The 20,409-nt window shown below is 41.3% G+C and overlaps 1 protein-coding gene across 1 annotated transcript in view; it reads left to right on the top strand.

Annotated features, from left to right (window-relative positions):
- The window catches only part of LOC106572565 (synaptotagmin-6), a 107,109-nt gene that overhangs the window by 74,815 nt on the left and 11,885 nt on the right, over positions 1–20,409 (top strand). The window lies entirely within an intron of this gene.

Below are 20,409 nucleotides of genomic sequence, written 5' to 3'. Positions count from 1 at the left end.
GTGCATGTGGGGTCAAACGACATTAGGAGGGCTAGCTCGGAACTGCTGAAAACTGATCTTAAATAACTGATTCAAGTTCTAATAAAGGCCAATTATTTCAGGCCCAATACAAAATACTACTCTAAATCTGTTGGCATAACGTTTATAGATAACTTTAACAACTTTTGGAAACAGAAGATGCTCTACAGCAGGGTTCCCCTACTGTAAAAGTCGATAATTACTTTAAGATTACTTTCACATTTTAGAAGGGATGTTTACAGGATTTTTTTCTCCATGAAGCAATTGCCTGTTTTGTTAATTACCATTCATATTAAGGTCAGTAATTAACCGAAAAAGTGCTACTTTGATCTTCCCGCCTGAGCAACATACACGGTCACAAAATAAAAAGGTATTGTGCGCCAACACAGTGCATTTTTTGGATGCCGTTTCAAATAACAATTTGTGTCAAAGAAGAAAAGGGCAGGAATGTAACAGTTAAATGCAAACTATGCTTGCCCACGATAAAGCTGCTGTCAACATCAGGAGACTCGACTTCGAACCTGAAGAAACACCTGGAGGTAAGGATGACGATTGGCAGGTGTGACGCGTTAGCTTGCTTAGCTAGCTAGGCTCCATAGACAGACAGGTTGTCTTGCATCCACAATGTTCCAGCATAGGGCAGAGATTTCAGAGACTAGCTAGCTAGTTAGTCCGATTTCTAGCTAGCTAGCCTGTTTAGTTTACTAATTTGCTTGGCAACTCTCATACACTACAGCTGAAGTCAGAAGTTTACATACACATTAGCCAAATACATTTAAACTCAGTTTCACAATTCCTGACATTTAATCCTTGTTAAAAATTCTAGGCTTAGGCCAGTTAGGATCACCACTTTAGTTTAAGAATGTGAAATGTAAGAATAATAGTAGAGAGAACGATTTATTTCAGCTTTTATTTCTTTCATCATATTCCCAGTGGGTCAGAATTTACATACACTCAATTAGTATTTGGTAGCATTGCCTTTAAATTGTTAACCTTGGGTCAAACGTTTTGGGTAGCCCTCGACAAGCTTCACACAATAAATTGGGGGAATTTTGGCCCATTCCTCCTGACAGAGCTGGTGTAACTGAGTCAGGTTTGTAGGCCTCCTTGCTCACATACGCTTTTTCTATTCTGCCCACAAATGTTCTATAGGATTGAGGTCACGGCTTTGTGATGGCCACTCCAATACCTTGATTTTGTTGTTCTTAAGCCATTTTGCCACAACTTTGGAAGTATGCTTGGGGTCATTGTCCATTTGGAAGACCCATTTGCGACCAAGCTTTAACTTCCTGACTGATGTCTTGAGATGTTGCTTCAATATATCAACATCATTTTCCTCCCTCATGATGCCATCTATTTTGTGAGGTGCACCAGTCCCTCCTGCAGCAAAGCACCCCCACAACATGATGCTGCCACCCCCTTGCTTCACGGTTGGGATGGTGTTTGTCTGCTTGCAAGCCTCCCCCTTTTTCCTCCAAACATAACGATGGTCATTATGACCAAAAAGTTCTATTTTTGTTTCATCAGACCAGAGGACATATCTCCAAAAAGTACAATCTTTGTCCCCATGTCCAGTTGTAAACCGTAGTCTGGCTTTTTTATGGCAGTTTTGGAGCAGTGGCTTCTTCCTTGCTGAGCGGCCTTTCAGGTTATGTCGATATTACTGTGGATATAGATATTTTTGTACCTGTATCCTCCAGCATCTTCACAAGGTCCTTTGCTGTTGTTCTGGGATTGATTTGCACTTTTCGCGACAAAGTACCTTCATCTCTAGGAGACAGAAGGCGTCTCCTTCCTGAGCGGTATGACGGCTGTGTGGTCCCATGGTGTTTATACTTGCGTACTATTGTTTGTACAGATGAACGTGGTACCTTCAGGCATTTGGAAATTTCTCCCAAGTATGAACCAGACTTATGGAGGTCTACAATTATTTTTCTGAGGTCTTGGCTGATTTCTTTTGATTTTCCCATGATGTCAAACAAAGAGGCACTGAGTCTGAAGGTAGGCCTTGAAATACATCCACAGGTACACCTCCAATTGACTGAAATGATGTCAATTAGCCTATCAGAAGCTTCTAAAGCCATGACATCATTTTCTGGAAATGTCCAAGCTGTTTAAAGTCACAGTCAACTTAGTGTATGTAAATATCTGAGCCACTGGAATTGTGATACAGTGAATTATAAGTGAAATAATCTGTATGTAAACAATTGTTGGAAAAATTACTTGTGTCATGCACAAAGTAGATGTCCTAACTACATTTACATTTTAGTCATTTAGCAGACGCTCTTATCCAGAGCGACTTACAGTAGTGAGTGCATACATTTCATTGAAAAAAATATTTCTTCGTACTGGTCCGCCGTGGGAATCGAAACCACAACCCTGGTGTTGCAAACGCCATGCTCTACCAACTGAGCCACATGGGACCCATATCTATATATAAACTCCTAATTATGCCTTGGTCCCTGCGTGAGTCAGTGAGTGAGACAGAAATTGTTTTTTAACTGACTTGTCAAAACTATAGTTTGTTAACAAGAAATTTGTGGAGTGGTTGAAAATGAGTTTTAATGACTCCAACCTAAGTGTATGTAAACTTCCGACTTCAACTGTATGTGGCATACTGCTCACTTAAGGTTGTTCTGTCGGTTGCTAGCTACTGTAGTTAGCAAAATATCATAGCAAGTATGCTTTTGTGCAAATGTGTTAACAATTTAAATCTATTTTAACTAACATAAATCAGTTGTAGATAGTTGGGTGAGATTCACTGGGCTACATAACCTAGCTAGCTAGCTAAATCAAAAGTAAAAAATAATTTTGAAAGCTAGTTGCACTCTGTAACCCAACATAACAAGATATAACTGTCAGGATTGTTGCTAACTTGGTTTCAGAGTAACATGCTACCCAAATCAAAAAAGCCATACTGCAGTTTTCCTGCTGTCATTAGTTTTAAATTTGAGTATTTCTGGACAAACAATATATACCACCATAGATATCCTTGCATCCACAGCTTTGTCCATGTGTGAGTGGTTACATGTTCCAACCCCAGCCCTGTGTTTATGAGACAGGGGCATAGAAAGTGAAACATATGTTTCAAAAGGATGGACAAAAGTTGGGTATAGCTACGATCCTTAATTGAAACAATAACAAGGTTCTCACTCCACTGTTATTTCACTTATACTGTAGTGTCATAGTTAAGTAATTACATTTTGCTTTTTCAGAGGATGCATAACAGTTAATGGAAGACCCCGAGCAGGAAAAGGCAGCCAGATGACATGGAGGGGTGCAGAGATTCACAGCCATCTACAGATGGCCAAAAAGGGACATCTTGTACACCATTGAGGAGGACCACACACCTCACAAAGTGGGGTTAATCACCAGGTATTTGACTTAATCATGGAGGATGTGCAACCATTTTCACTAGTAGAGGTGCCTTCATTCCGCAAGCTAGTAGAAGGAATCAGTGATGGGAGAAAGGTCATTATGCAACAAATTGAAAGGGAATTGAGTCCGTGAAAGACGCTCTCTCCACCAAATTCCAGAGCGTTAAGTCAGTCAGCACCACAGCAGACATCTGGTCTGCCCATAAAATAAGCTTCTTTGGCATGACATGCCACTGGATCGAGGAGGACACCTTGGAGAGGAAGTCAGCTACTTTGGCTTGTGTGAGACTGTGAGGACGTCATACCTATGATGTGATTGCTGCCAAGTTAAGTGATATACATGCAGATTTTAAAATTCAGCACAGTGAGATCCACAGTGACAGACAATGGAAGCAACTTTGTAAAGGCATTCCGGGAGATCAGTGGAAATGAAGAGGAGCAAGAGGAGACGAATGATGGAGTGAGGTTTGATAATGTGGGTGCGATTCTTGAGGAGATTGAGCAAGAACTGAATTTTTTCTCCCTCCACATCAACGTTGTGTTGCACACACCCTCAACCTCATTGCCACTAATGAGGTGGACAAATCTGCATCCTAAGGTCCATCATGAAAATTGTACAAAAGAGCAATGTCAAAATGTTCCAGCATTTGGAACAAAGCACACAGGTCCTGAAATATTGGTTTATTGCAACTAGCTGCACTTTTTTTGCTTAAACTTTTCTATTTCTCATTTTACTCATTTAGCAGACGTTCTTATCACTTATGTCCCATGTGATAAGTGTTTAGCACCATCCATGTTTCTGTGTTACTTAAGCCCTTACTTATACCTGGTTTTAACAGGTATCCTTTGTCCTGCACATTGTGTTTGTGCCCACATTTTTAGACCGGTGTACATGATTAAAATGTGGTCTGACTGTGATCAGATCTTACAGGTGTAAATGGACAAGATCAGAATGAAGAACGCATGTTAGAGGCAGGTATACAGTGAATAAATACATTTTTGTCACAATGTTTTGTGATGTGTTCTAATGTGGCTATGCTTAGTGGCTCAAACATACTACAATAAATGTTGTTAAATTGGTAATAATCTTTTTTTTCTTCTTATGTGTTTTTTGGGTGAAGTAATCCAAAAGTTACTGAAGTTCATCAGATTACGTTACTGAGTTTAGGTACTCCAAAAGTTACGTTACTGATTACAATTTTAGACAGGCATCTAGTAACTGTAACGGATTACATTTAAAAAGTAACCTACCCAACCCTGTTGATAGTGTATATGATATCAACAGGGTTGTATTTATTCTGGGTGACCTAAATATTCACTGGCTTTCATCAGGCTGCCGACTCAAGAATAGCTTCAAACTGTAATCAGTGCCTGCAATCTGGTTCAGATTATCAGACAACCTACCAGAGTATTTACAAACAGCACAGGAATTAAATCATCTACATGTATTAATCACAGCTTTACTAATGTTGTAGAAATCTGCTATAAAGCAGTATCCAAATCCACTGGATGGAGTGATAATGTTTTTTTGTTTCATGTTTTGTGTGGACCCCAGGAAGAGTAGCTGCTGCTTTTGCAACAGTTAATGGGGATCCTAATAAAATACCAAAATACCAAATAATAGTATCGTAGCCAAAGAAGAAGATGGCACCAGAGGGGATGGCTGCCGTCTTATCGGCTCTTAACCAACCATGCTATTTTGTTTGTTTTTTCGCGTTGTTCGTAACTTGTTTTGTACATAATGTTGCTGCTACCGTTTCTTATGACCGAAAAGCGCTTCTGGACATCTGAACTGCGATTACTCACCTCAGATTAGAAAAATAGTTTTTCTTCAATGAATCGGACAGGAGGAAGTGACTACAGACTACAGATCCTCGGCATTTGTTGGAGAAGGAAACTGAGATTTCGCGGAAAAGGATCAGGGTCCCTTGTGAGTATCAGGCGACGAGTGGCTAATCTGCCTTTGCTTTCTGTCCTGCTAGCTAACGTTCAATCGCTGGAAAATAAATGGGACAAAAAAAACATTAAAAACTGTAATATCTTATGTTTCACCGAGTCGTGGCTGAACGACGACATCAAGAACATACAGCTGGCGGGTTATACACTCCATCGGCAGGATAGAACAGAGGCCTCTGGTAAGACACGGGGCGGGGGCCTATGCATATATGTAAACAACAGCTGGTGCTCGATATCTAAGGAAGTCTCAAGGTTTTGCTTGCCTGAGGTAGAGTATCTCATGATAAGCTGTAGACCACACACTATCTCCTGGGTCATCTGTATTTTTCATACCTGTCTATATACCACCACAGACCAATGCTGGCACTAAAACTGCACTCAATGATCTGTAGACCACCATAAGCAAACAGGAAAACGCTCATTCAGAGGTGGCTGGGGACTTTAATGCAGGGAAACTTAAATTAGTTTTACTGAATTTCTATCAGCATGTTAAATGTGCAACCAGAGGGAAATATATTCTGACCACTACTCCACACACAGAGACGCGTACAAAGTTCTCCCTCGCCCTCCATTTGGCAAATCTGACCATAATTATATCCTCCTGAATCCTGCTAACAAGCAAAAATTAAAGCAGGAAGCACCAGTAACTCTGTCTATAAAAAAGTGGTCAGATGAAGCAGATGCTAAACTACAGGAATGTTTTGCTAGCACAGACTGGAATATGTTCTGGGATTTTTCAAATTGCATTGAGGAGTACACCACATCAGTCACTGGCTTTATCAATAAGTGCTTCGAGGATGTTGTCCCCACAGTGACTGTACATACGTACCCTAACCAGAAGCCATGGATTACAGGCACATTGAATACTACTACACCGGCTCCAATGCTCGCCGGATGTGGCAGGGCTTGCAAACTATTACAGACTACAAAGGGAAGCACAGCCAAGAGCTGCCCAGTAACATCAAAATCAAAATCAAATCAAATTTATTTATATAGCCCTTCGTACATCAGCTGATATCTCAAAGTGCTGTACAGAAACCCAGCCTAAAACCCCAAACAGCAAGCAATGCATGTGAAAGAAGCACGGTGGCTAGGAAAAACTCCCTAGGAAAAACTCCCTAGAAAGGCCAAAAACCTAGGAAGAAACCTAGAGAGGAACCAGGCTATGAGGGGTGGCCAGTCCTCTTCTGGCTGTGCAGGGTGGAAATTATAACAGAACATGTGCAAGATGTTAAAAGGTTCATAAATGACCAGCATGGTCAAATAATAATAATCATAGTAGTTGTCGAGGGTGCAACAAGCACGTCCGGTGAACAGGTCAGGGTTCCATAGCCGCAGGCAGAACAGTTGAAACTGGAGCAGCAGCACGACCAGGTGGACTGGGGACAGCAAGGAGTCATCATACCAGGTAGTCCTGAGGCATGGTCCTAGGGCTCAGGTCCTCCGAGAGAAAGACAGAAAGAGAGAAAGAGAGAATTAGAGAGAGCATATTTAAATTCACACAGGACACCGGATAAGACAAGAGAAATACTCCAGATGTAACAGACTGACCCTAGCCCCCCGACACATAAACTACTGCAGCATAAATACTGGAGGCTGAGACAGGAGGGATCAGAAGACACTGTGGCCCCATCCGATGATACCCCCGGACAGGGCCAAACAGGCAGGATATAACCCCACCCACTTTGCCAAAGCACAGCCCCCACACCACTAGAGGGATGTCTCCAACCACCAACTTACCGTCCTAAGACAAGGCCGAGTATAGCCCACAACGATCTCCGCCATGGCACAACCCAAGGGGGGGCCAACCCAGACAGGAAGACCACGTCAGTGACTCAACCCACTCAAGTGACGCACCCCTCCCATGGACGGCATGGAAGAACACCAGTAAGCCAGTGACTCAGCCCCTGTAAAAGGGTTAGAGGCAGAGAATCCCAGTGGAAAGAGGGGAACCGGCAAGGCAGAGACAGCAAGGGCGGTTCGTTGCTCCAGCCTTTCCGTTCACCTTCACACTCCTGGGCCAGACTATACTTAATCATAGGACCTACTGAAGAGATAAGTCTTCAGTAAAGACTTAAAGGTTGAGACTGAGTCTGCGTCTCTCACATTGGTAGGCAGACCATTCCATAAAAATGGAGCTCTATAGGAGAAAGCCCTACCTCCAGCCGTTTGCTTAGAAATTCTAGGGACAATTAGGAGGCCTGCGTCTTGTGACCGTAGCGTACGTGTAGGTATGTACGGCAGGACCAAATCGGAAAGATAGGTAGGAGCAAGCCCATGTAATGCTTTGTAGGTTAGCAGTAAAACCTTGAAATCAGCCCTTGCCTTAACAGGAAGCCAGTGTAGGGAGGCTAGCACTGGAATAATATGATCAAATTTTTTGGTTCTAGTCAGGATTCTAGCAGCCGTATTTAGCACTGACTGAAGTTTGTTTAGTGCTTTATCCGGGTGAGCCTACCAACATGAGCCTACCAGACGAGCTAAATAACTTCTATGCTCGCTTCAAGGCATGTAACACTGAAACACACATGAGAGCATCAGCTGTTCCGGATGACTGTGTGATCACGCTCTCTGCAGCCGATGTGAGTAAGACCTTTAAACAGGTCAACATGCACAAGGCCGCTGGGCCAGACGGACTACCAGGACGTATACTCCGAGCATGCGCTAACCAACTGGCAAGTATCTTCACTGACATTTTCAACCTCTCTTTGAGTCTGCAATACCAACATGTTTCAAGTAGACCACCATAGTCCCTGTGCCCAAGAACACTAAGATAACCTGCCTAAATGACTACTGACCCTCGTCTGTAGCCATGAAATGCTTTGAAAGGTTGGTCATGTCTCACATCAACACCATTATTCCAGAAACCCTAGACCCACTCCAATTTGCCTACCGCCCCAACAGATACACAGATGATGCAATCTCTATTGCACTCCACACTGCCCTTTCCCACCTGGACAAAAGGAACACCTACAGCTCAGCATTCAACACCATGGTGCCCTCAAAGCTCATCAGATCTCTGCTACCGCACGGCAAGCGATACCGGAGCGCCAAGTCTAGGTCCAAGAGGCTTCTAAACAGCTTCTACCCCCAAGCCATAAGACTCCTGAACAGCTAATCAAATGGCTACCCAGACTATTTGCATTGCCCCCCCCCCTTCTACTCTGCTGCTACTCTCTGTTATTATCTATGCATAGTCACTTCAGTACCTCTACCTACATGTACATATTACCTCAATTACCTCGACACCGGTGCACCCGCACATTGACTCTGCACAGGTACCCCTTGTATGTAACCCTGCTATTGTTATTTACTGCTGCTCTTTAATTATTTGTTATTCTTATCTCTTACTTTTTTAGGTATTTTCTTAAAACTGCATTGTTGGTTGGGGGCTTGTGAGTAAGCATTTCGCTGTATTGTCTACACCTGTTATATTCGCCGCATGTGACAAATACAATTTGATTTGATTTGATATCTGGGAAATTTTCAGTTCCAAAGGCTGGGCCTAATATAGTGTATTAGAGGTCATACAATATGTTTTGTAGTGATTCCTATGTTGAAGATAATATATAATATTTACAGGTCTGTGGTGTGTAATGGGGAGCAACCAGATGCGCACTTGACACATTTATGAAATTGCTTATTCCAGTTACTAATCAGCATACACCCATTAAGAAAATGACGGTAAAAACTGTTAAATCCCCATGAATTCATGAGGAAGAGAAGAATTGTATGGTTGAGAGGGATAAGGTAAAAGGAATGGCAAATTAGTCTGGCTGCACAGCCGACTGGAAAACGTACTGTAAATTGAGAAATCATGTGACTAAACTGAATAAAAAGAAGAAGAAACTGTACTATTAAACAAAGATAATTGATATAAAGAATAATAGTAGAAAACCTTTGGAGCACCTTAAATGAAATTCTGGGCAAAAAGGCAAACTCGGCTCCATCATTCATTGAATCAGGTGGCTCATTCATCACAAAACCCACTGATATTGCCAACTACTTTAATGATTTTATATTTGACAAGATTAGCAAACATAGGCATGACATGCCAACAACACATTCTTACCCTACACATCATTCATAACTGACCAAATTATGAAAGACAAGCATTGTAATTTTGAATTCCGTAAAGTCCGTGTGGAAGAGGTGAAACAATTATTGTTGTCTATCAACAATGACAAGCCACCTGGGTCTAACAACTTCAATGGAAAAGGAATGAGGATGATAGAGGATGAAATTGCCACTCCCATTTGCAATCTCTTCAATCTAAGCCTACATGAAAGTGTGTGCCCTCAGGCCTGGAGGGAAGCAAAGTCATTCCACTACCCAAGAATATAAAAGCAGTCTTTACTGGCTCAAACAGCCGACCAATCAGCCTGTTACCAACCATTAGTAAACTTTTGGAAAAAATTGCGTTTGACCAGATACAATGCTATTCCACTGTAAACAAATTGACAACAGAGTTTCTACACGCTTGTAGGGAAGGGCATTCAACATGTACAGCACTTATACAAATGACTTATGAGTTGGCTGAGAGATATTGAAAACAAAAAGATTCTGGGAGATGTTTTGTTAGACTTCAGTGCAGCTTTTGACATTATCTGCTGCTGGAAAAATGTATGTGTTATGGCTATACATCCCCTGCGATATTGTGGATCAAGAGTTTACCTGTCTAACAGAACACAGAGGGTAGCCTTTAATGGAAGCCTCTCCAACATAATCCAGGTAGATTCAGGCATTCCCCAGGGCAGATGTCCAGGCCCCTTGCTTTCTTCAATATTTTCTAATGACCTGCCACTGGCTCTGTGTGTCTATGTAAGCTGATGACTCAATACTATGCACGTCAGCTATCACAGCAAGTGAAATCACTGCAACACATTCAGAATAAATAATACGTTATTTCAAAAACAAAATATTTCAAAAACTAAGAGAACCTCAACTAAGCACCCTCAACTAAATCTTGTAATGAATTATGTGGAAATTGAGCAAGTTGAGGAAACTAAACTATTTGGAGTAAACTGTCATGGATTGTAAACTGTCATGGTAAAAAAATATTGATGCAACAGCAGCTAAGATGGGGAGAGGTCTGTCCATAATAAACCATTGCTCAGCCTTCTTAACAACGCTATCAACAAGGCAGGCCCTACAGGCCCTAGTTTTGTCGCACTTGGACGACTGTCCAGTTGTGTGGTCAGGTGCCACAAAGAGAGACAATTGGCCCAGAACAGGTGTATTTACTTACTTTGTAAAATGAATGATAACATTATACAAGACATAAACTTAAGTTACAAAGCATTAACAAGCATTACAAGGCATTATTATATGCAGTGGTTTAAAGTACTTAAGTAAAAATACTTTAAAGTACTACTTACTGTAGGTAGTTTTTTGGGGGTATCTGTACTTTACTATTCATATTTGGACAACTTTTAATTTAACTTCACTACATTCCTAAAGAAAATAATAATTTTACTCCATACATTTTACTCCATACATTTATACTCCAAACATTTCCCTGACAGCCAAAAGTAGTCATTACATTTTGAATGCTTACCAGGACAGGAACATTTTCCAATTCAAACACTAATCAAGAGAACATACCTGGTCAACCTTACTTCCACTGATCTGGCGGACTCACTAAACACAAGTGCTTCATTTGTAAATGGTGTCTGAGGGTTGGAGTGTACCCCTGGCTATCTGGTTTGCTTAATATAAGGAATGTGAAATGATTTATACTTTTACTCTTACAATATATATATTTTTTTTACCTTTATTTAACTAGGCAAGTCAGTTAAGAACAAATTCTTATTTACAATGATGGAAATTACATTTACGTTTGATACTTTTGATACCAAATACTTTAGACTTTCACTCAAGTAGTATTTTACTGGGTGACTTTCACTTTTACTTCAGTCATTTTCCACTAAGGTATCTTTACTTTTACTCAATAACTTTTTCCACCACTGATTCTAAGCATGGTCAGAGAGAGAGAGAGAATCAAAGAAACCATGGCTCATGTGAGAGAGAAAGAAAGAGATAGAAAGTATCTCAACGCAGCAGTCCAGGAACAAAAAAAAGAGAGAGATACAATTAATCTAAGACCTTTTATAAGCGTCTGAGTTGTTTGGATTCAAAAACTGAGTTGATGACCAGTAGTATTACTGTATAGGTAACCTCCAATCCGATATCAGACCTACAGGGTGTAACCTCTGCTTCTCAGTGGTGAGACAATGGGGTTGGCAAGATCGACACACAGAATGCTGAATTCGTAGACAACACATAGGAAATTCTTGCATACAGTTAATAAGTCACTTCGGGGCTGGGTCGCCCTACACAGGTAGTCAGTGCGGATAGTCTGCAAGAAAGAGAGGGCAGTAGTTGTTAGCTATTCAACAGTGCTGTGTCTAGTGCTGGCCAGAAGAATTGTTTAATGTCAGAGCTGGGCCTGAGCTGGGCAGGTAGGGAGTGTTCTCTGATGGCTGAAGACTGAGCAGACCAGGGTTTCCCAACCCTCTCCTCAGCCCCCCCAGACGTTTCACAATTTCATTTTAACCCTAAACTGGCACACCTGATTAAATTGGTCAACTAATCATCAAGCCTTTGACTAATTAAAATCAGGTGTGCCGGTTTAGGGTAAAACAAAAAGTGATGTGTCTGGGGGAGCTAAGGAGAGGGTTAGGACACCCGGAGTAGACTGAGTAAGGTGTAAAGAACACTGCACTGTAAACAAGCGTGCATCTTTAAATAGCAAAACATCCATCCATGGAATGACTTCAGTGTTTTCCTTTCTGTGTGAACCTGAGAGTTATAGGGGCTTAGAAGCCAGGTAAAGTAGCAGTGGTGTGGGCCTGGCTGGCACACTAAAGCCTGTGTGTCAGAGATAGAAACTACTGGTAACCAGGCAGGCTAATTGGCTGCTAGGACAAGATGTTGATGCACCACTAAGCCACTCAATTACATCCCCCAGGGGGCAGACTTCCTGCTCCCTGATTGGACACGGGAACCAGGAAATCAAATAAATCAGATAACATTTGGCAGCAGTCAAAATGTGTTTTCTCAGACCAAGGAAAATATAATTAACATTCATATTAACCTCAAAACTCATGTAAGACCATCATTAATCAATAGAATAAGAGCATAATCTGAAATGGGAAATATCATCTGATAATTTTAAGTGGAGAAAATTATAGAAAAAGATTACAATGATTTACTTCACACCATCACAAGTGTGGTGAGATAACAGCCAGCTGAGAGTCTTCTGTCTGTCAGCTATTGAGTGTGAATGCTAGCAAGTTACATTGTTGAACCCCAAGGAGTCCATTACATGATAAAGTAATTAGCCAGCGAGACAGAGGGAGCATTGATATATAAATGGACATGCATATCCTGTGAGAAAATCGATTTTTCAAAATAAGTTAATTCCTTCACTTCCTTGAGTTCCAAAAGTTCATCAATTGGTCAGTATATCAATAGATATACTTCACAGTAGGAAATGGATTAGGGAAGTCAATGTTCACATGATATAAGATAAAGGCCAAGAACCAGCCAGTGGAGTTTCCTGCAGGGAAGTAAAGGAGAATGGACAATATATTTTTTTAAATCTCGGAAATACTGCTATACTCAATATTTTCACGTCACCAAATATCTGTATTACATTGCTAAGAATACACTGAAAATACAGTAGGGCTTAAATTGAATGACCTTTCCTATAGAAAAGTGCTGTCAGTGTCACAGTATATACAGTGGGGCAAAAAAGTATTTAGTCAGCCACCAATTGTGCAAGTTCTCCCACTTAAAAAGATGAGAGAGGCCTGTAATTTTCATCATAGGTACACGTCAACTATGACAGACAAAATGAGAAGAGAAAAAATCCAGAAAATCACATTGTAGGATTTTTTTATGAATTTATTTGCAAATTATGGTGGAAAATAAGTATTTGGTCAACAAAAGTTTATCTCAATACTTTGTTATATACCCTTTGTTAGCAATGACACAGGTCAAACGTTTTCTGTAAGTCTTCACAAGGTTTTCACACACTGTTGCTGGTATTTTGGCCCATTCCTCCATGCAGATCTCCTCTAGAGCAGTGATGTTTTGGGGCTGTTGCTGGGCAACACGGACTTTCAACTCCCTCCAAAGATTTTCTATGGGGTTGAGATCTGGAGACTGGCTAGGCCACTCCAGGACCTTGAAATGCTTCTTACGAAGCCACTCCTTCGTTGCCCGGGCGGTGTGTTTGGGATCATTGTCATGCTGAAAGACCCAGCCACGTTTCATCTTCAAGGCCCTTGCTGATGGAAGGAGGTTTTCACTCAAAATCTCACGATACATGGCCCCATTCATTCTTTCCTTTACACGGATCAGTCGTCCTGGTCCCTTTGCAGAAAAACAGCCCCAAAGCATGATGTTTCCACCCCCATGCTTCACAGTAGGTATGGTGTTCTTTGGATGCAACTCAGCATTCTTTGTCCTCCAAACACGACGAGTTGAGTTTTTACCAAAAAGTTCTATTTTGGTTTCATCTGACCATATGACATTCTCCCAATCCTCTTCTGGATCATCCAAATGCTCTCTAGCAAACTTCAGACGGGCCTGGACATGTACTGGCTTAAGCAGGGGGACACATCTGGCACTGCAAGATTTGAGTCCCTGGCGGCGTAGTGTGTTACTGATGGTAGGCTTTGTTACTTTGGTCCCAGCTCTCTGCAGGTCATTCACTAGGTCCCCCCCGTGTGGTTCTGGGATTTTTGCTCACCGTTCTTGTGATCATTTTGACCCCACGGGGTGAGATCTTGCGTGGAGCACCAGATCGAGGGAGATTATCAGTGGTCTTGTATGTCTTCCATTTCCTAATAATTGCTCCCACAGTTGATTTCTTCAAACCAAGCTGCTTACCTATTGCAGATTCAGTCTTCCCAGCCTGGTGCAGGTCTACAATTTTGTTTCTGGTGTCCTTTGACAGCTCTTTGGTCTTGGCCATAGTGGAGTTTGGAGTGTGACTGTTTGAGGTTGTGGACAGGTGTCTTTTATACTGATAACAAGTTCAAACAGGTGCCATTAATACAGGTAACGAGTGGAGGACAGAGGAGCCTCTTAAAGAAGAAGTTACAGGTCTGTGAGAGCCAGATATCTTGCTTGTTTGTAGGTGACCAAATACTTATTTTCCACCATAATTTGCAAATAAATTCATAAAAAATCCTCCAATGTGTTTTTTTCTCATTTTGTCTGTCATAGTTGACGTGTACCTATGATGAAAATTACAGGCCTCTCTCATCTTTTTAAGTGGGAGAACTTGCACAATTGGTGGCTGACTAAATACTTTTTTGCCCCACTGTACATAATTAAGGAGACATACAGTCTTTATCAATATCCTTTGTAGAACTTCCTGGTTAAATAAAGGTTAAATAGTCTACTGCTTTGATCTCAATTTATACTGTACAAGTAATCTGTTTACATAACATATAAAAATACCTTTAACAGGAAAGATCTTGGTCTTCAAATGCAATATTCATTACCTGTTCTACTACCCTCAACAATGTTGATGAATGTTAAGTGACTTTGTCTGTTTATTCCTCTTAGAGAATAGTCCTATATTTCATATACGAGTGCAGTTTGGGAAATTGATACTGCTGTAAATGAAGGCCTGCTAAAGTCAATGAATCACAGTAAAAAATTCAACCTTGTAGCAAGCTGGAAGTTTTTAATATACTTTCACCACAGCATCTATATGAGTCACTATCCCTAACCCCTGATACACCATCCATCCATCCCCACAACATTTAAATAGCTTCACCACCCCTTGACAAATCTGTTTACAAGATACCTAATAATTACAAAATCATCTCTCCACTCTTATTAAAAAAGGGTGGCTAAAACGATTAGTAGGAAAGCAAGCAAAAGCAGGTATACTGCTAGAATGCACTCCATCCAACCCCTACCCAATACTGTACCATTTCAATAGCTTGGCTCATCCTTGAAAGCTGTTTACAAGACCCAAATAATTATAACATTATTTCCACTAATTAAAAAAGGGTGGCTAAAATGACAAGCAAAGACACAAAATCAGGGATACTGCTTTAATGAACTCCATCCAACCGACTCCAATTCATATCCGAAACACAGTACATCAGTACAACAGTACACCTCACCCCAACCCAGTATGTGAATGGTACTGTGAGGTAGGATGTCTTACATTCCCTTGCCATAATCCCATCAAAATCAGGGCTACTACTACTATGGACTCCATCCAACCCCAACCCTAAATAACACCATGCTCTAATAGTAGACCTCACCCCAGATCAGTGTGTGAATTCTACTGTGAGGGTGTCTAACAGTCTTTCCCATAATCCATTCCCATTTTCTTCCCACACCTCTGGCAGGCAGGCAGATATACTGGACACACACACACACACACACACACACACACACACACACACACACACACACACACACACACACACACCACACACACACACACACACACACACACACACACACACACACACACACACACACACACCCCCCCCCCCCTCTGGCAGGCAGGCAGGCAGGCAGATAATGCTAGAGTCTAACCCTTCTCTTCCTGACATGCTGTGGAGTTTTAAGGATTTGGGGATGTGGGGGATTAGAGGATTTCAGATTGCAGTGAGGAAGAGAGAAAGATAGAAAGTGAGCCACGAAATGCAGCTATCAAAAAATAAGAGAGATGGGAAACCTGCCTTTAATCTCCTTGTAGTTGGCCTGTTGTATTGCTCTTCAATGAATCATTCTACTGTGAACATTTGCATTTCTTGTGAACAGTGAAATTGTGTGAACATGAGATTCACCACTGGAAATGACTGAGGGTTTCAAATACAATTTTACTTTGGAAGTTTGGAAGTGAAATTGCTATCCAAAGCCTATTTTACTTTATTTTACTCTGAAATCCCTCATCTTCGATAGCAGCGTGACTCTGAGCCACTCTCCATTGCTGTGGCTCCCCTCTCGTTCCCAGGGAAATATCAACTGTCATGGCGATGTGTTGGAGGGAGAGCCTGTGAGTAATTGAGGGATACAGGGCAGGGATAGCACGACCGCTCCCCGCCTTCCTCAGAGATTGCCCTTTGCAGAAAATGAGCTGAGCAGTACACGCCAATCATTTTTATTCAATTGATGACAGTGGATCGTTAAGGCTCTTGAAAGATTTAAATCCAAAAGGTCAACCTTGGCTTATCATTGAACACTCTCCTTGTTGCATTGTGGACAGCAACACGTGTAATACAATATGTAATACAACATTACCAATACAATACAACTCATGCTGTGCACAGCGGGCAGTGTATATCTCGCATTGTGCCATTAGCTCTATGCAAAAGTGGTCCTCCTTTTGAGTTTTTTCTGGAGATCAGTCGATTCATAACAGCCAGTAGAGACTGCGTCTGTCTAATGACAAGGTTTCTATGGAAACCAGGTTAGATTTTGAAGGCACTTGAAGTGAAAAACCCCCGGGCTTGAGTTTGCTCTGACTCTGCTTCAAAACAAAGTTTAATTCAATTTGTGGGCCGTTCTGAAAGGCTACATAGGCTTCAGCCAAGGCCCAGCTTGGTAGAACTCTCTATTGGGATGGAAGCAGTTCTCAGCCAGCCCTTTTCATCTTTCATCGTTCTTCCATTGAAAGACTTAACAATATAGGCTTTTACTGGGTCTACTGGTGCCGGTGTTGAGCTTGATGATGATGATATAATTGTATGTTGGAGCTTCTGAGCTTTCCAGACAAAACAATATTAATACATTTGTATTATGAATCCTTAAAAAATATATACATCCAACAATGTAACATATTCTTTCATATGGTATTTTGATATAAAGACTTTGTAGGCTTGAACACGTGATTTGATTTTGTGTAAATATAAGGGTGGAATCACAGCTACATGTACCACTACTGCACTAGCTGTCCTTGGTCTTTACTGTGGTTTGACCTTTCTAATTTGCATAATAGTGTAATCAAAACATTATTTACCATACAAAAGGTGTAATCTATAAGCATGGCCCTGTGGGATGGTAAGAACTGTATACCCTCTCCTGTCACCTGTGCTACATTAACCCTACCTTCCTACTTTTTCTTCTTCAATTAGGTTTTATGGCCATTGGCCAACTGAACTGGTGTATAAATCCATTATACACTACATAACCAAAAGTATGTGGACACCAGCTTGTCGAACATCTCTTTCCAAAATCATGGGCCTTGATATAGAGTTGATCCCCCTTTGCTGCTTTAACAGCCTCCACTCTTCTGGGAAGGCTTTCAACTAGATGTTGGAACATTGCTGAGGGGACTTGCTTCCATTCAGCCACAAGAGCATTAATAAGGTCGGGCACAGATGTTGGGAGATTAGGCCTGGGTCGCTGTCGGCGTTCCAATTCTTTCCAAAGGTGTTCAACGGGGTTGAGGTCACGGCCAGGTTAGGTCAGTGCAGGCCAGTCAAATTCTTTCACACCGATCTCGAAAAACCATTTCTGTATGGACCTCACTTTGTGCACGGGGGCATTGTCATGCTGAAACAGGAAAGGGCCTTCCCCAAACTTTTGCCACAAAGTTGGTAGCACAGAATCATCTAGAATGTCATTGTATGCTGTAGCATTAAGATTTCCCTTCACTGCAACTAAGGGGCCTAGCCTGCACCATGAAAAACAGCCCCAGACCATTATTCCTCCTCTACCAAACTTTACAGTTGGCACTATGCATTGGAGCAGGTAGCGTTCTCCTGGCATCCGCCAAACCCAGATGCGTCCGTCGGACTGCCAGATGGTGAAACGTGTGATTCATCACTCCAGAGAACACATTTCCACTGTTCCAGAGTCCAATGGTGGCCAGCTTTACTTCACTCCAGCCAACGCTTGGCATTGCACATGGTGATCTTAGGTTTGTGTGTGTGTGGCTGCTCGGCCATGGAAACCCATTTCATGAAGCTCTCAACTAACAGTTCTTGTGCTGACTTTGCTTCCAGAGGCAATTTGGAACTGAGGGTTGAGTGTTGTAACCGAGGACTGATGATTTTTACGCACTACGAGCTTCAGCACTCAACGGTCCTGTTTGTGTTTGTGTGGCCTACCACTTTGCGGCAGAGCCATTGTTGCTCCTAGACGTTTCCACTTCACAATAACAGCACTTACACTTGACTGGGACAGCTCTAGCAGGGCAGAAATTTGACAAACTGACTTGTTGGAAAGGTGGCATCCTATGACGGTGTCACGTTGAGTGTCACTGAGCTCTTCAGTAAGGTGATTCTACTGCCAATGTTTGTCTATGGAGATTGCATGGCGGTGCGCTCGATTTTATACACCTGTCGGTGGCTGAAATAGCCGAAACTACAATGTCATACTCTTTTTGACCAGACAGCATCTGATAGATGGGCTACACATACTGAAAAAGAGGGGAGCTATTTCGCTCGCTCAGATGCTTTCTCCGGTGAGATACATTCAGCCTCTTGCGAATTGAAGGAAAATTATGAAAAACAGAGAAACTAAAGATACATTAGTTGCTATCTTTTTTCATCTGTAAAAATTTTTGGGAAGCCTGGCTTCCCTTGTCATCAATCAGTACACGTCACTGCTATTCCTGCTCTGTTCCCATGATCCATCAAACACATTTATTGTGTCATGATCAATTTACACTTTTTTCAATGCTTATTTGAATGTCATTGAGAAAACAGAAAGGTGTCAAAGATTTTTTTCTCAAACATCCTTTCTGAATTCCAAATTATTCATAGACGTAATCATCTACTTTTAATCTGATTACAATATTTTTGCTGGTAACATAACGGATTACAGTTAGAGTTTTTTATAAACCGTTACTCCCCAATGCTGAGTGTCTCTAGTGTGGACATTACAACACACACAGAGAAAATGGAAATTCACTGCTCACTGTCTATATCTGTTGCCTACTCCATTGTCTCTATTGTGAACATTACATTACCCATCAAATAGAGCTCTGCTTACTGTATGCCAGTGATCTACTGCGCTATAGTCTCTCGTGACAGACCGTCAGCACACTCAGATTTGCTTCCAGGTTCCAATGATCAAATGTGCGATTATGTTGTCATTATTGGGAAATTAAGTACTTTGTATAATAACAACAAATTGATAATGAGTTAAATATCATGAGTGGTTACATAGGGTTACATATGGTTACATATGGTTACATATCATGAAACAGCTACATCATACATTCCAAAGCCATCATATACCATTTCAGCTACATAAAACTTCCATTCTATGCTCTGGTCAGATAGCCTACATAAACCATCAATCTACAATCTTCGCATTTTTTGTCACAGTTAACGAGAAATGTGCCAGTGACAGGTCAGTTAACACTGTCCTTTGTGAAGAACTGGGAGAAATGGGAGATGACAAGGAGGAGTCATGGCTGGGGATGATGTTGAAATCCCCTCAGAGTAGAGGCACAAATCCCCATGTCTAGGAAATCCGGGCTCCATCTTGGATAAGCCCAAAGCTCTCCAAACTGGACCCAATTTACAAAATGCTTTGATGGAGAGTTCTGAACATGAGAGTTTTTCATTTGAGTAAAAATGTACATCTTCAAACTTGGAGGTATCTGGGGCCATTTGAAAGCTATAACTGTATTATAGAAACCATAAGGCATGCGTAAAGAGATCTTCATTATACCTAATAATACTGCAATACCACTGTCTTAGAGTTTGATGTAGAGTGTGAAAGGACTTGGAAAGGATTAAATCTATTTTTTTTTTAAAGTAATGATCCATATTGATGATTGTCAAAAACTGGACATTCAACCCATGTTTCATTAGAACCATTTACAAATCTCCCTGTATAAATATGATATCATATACATATTGAAGGCTATAATGTAACTGTTGAACAAATAGAATCTAACCTCCAGTGTTCTTTTTGAACATATGCTCATATTTGTACATTAAAATGAGTAACAGTTGAGCCAGCTGAATTTCTAAAAGGAACAAATTGAATCTGCCTTGAAGCAGGTCTAATGGTTAGCAGGGAATGACAGTATGTTGAGATTGGAGTCAGAATACAAACA

The sequence above is a fragment of the Salmo salar genome, chromosome 15, assembly GCF_965601325.2.
Source record: "Salmo salar chromosome 15, fSalSal1, whole genome shotgun sequence".
NCBI classification, from domain to species: Eukaryota; Metazoa; Chordata; class Actinopteri; order Salmoniformes; family Salmonidae; genus Salmo; species Salmo salar.
Note: the sequence above shows the minus strand (reverse complement) of the source record. Positions and strands in the feature narration are given on the sequence as shown.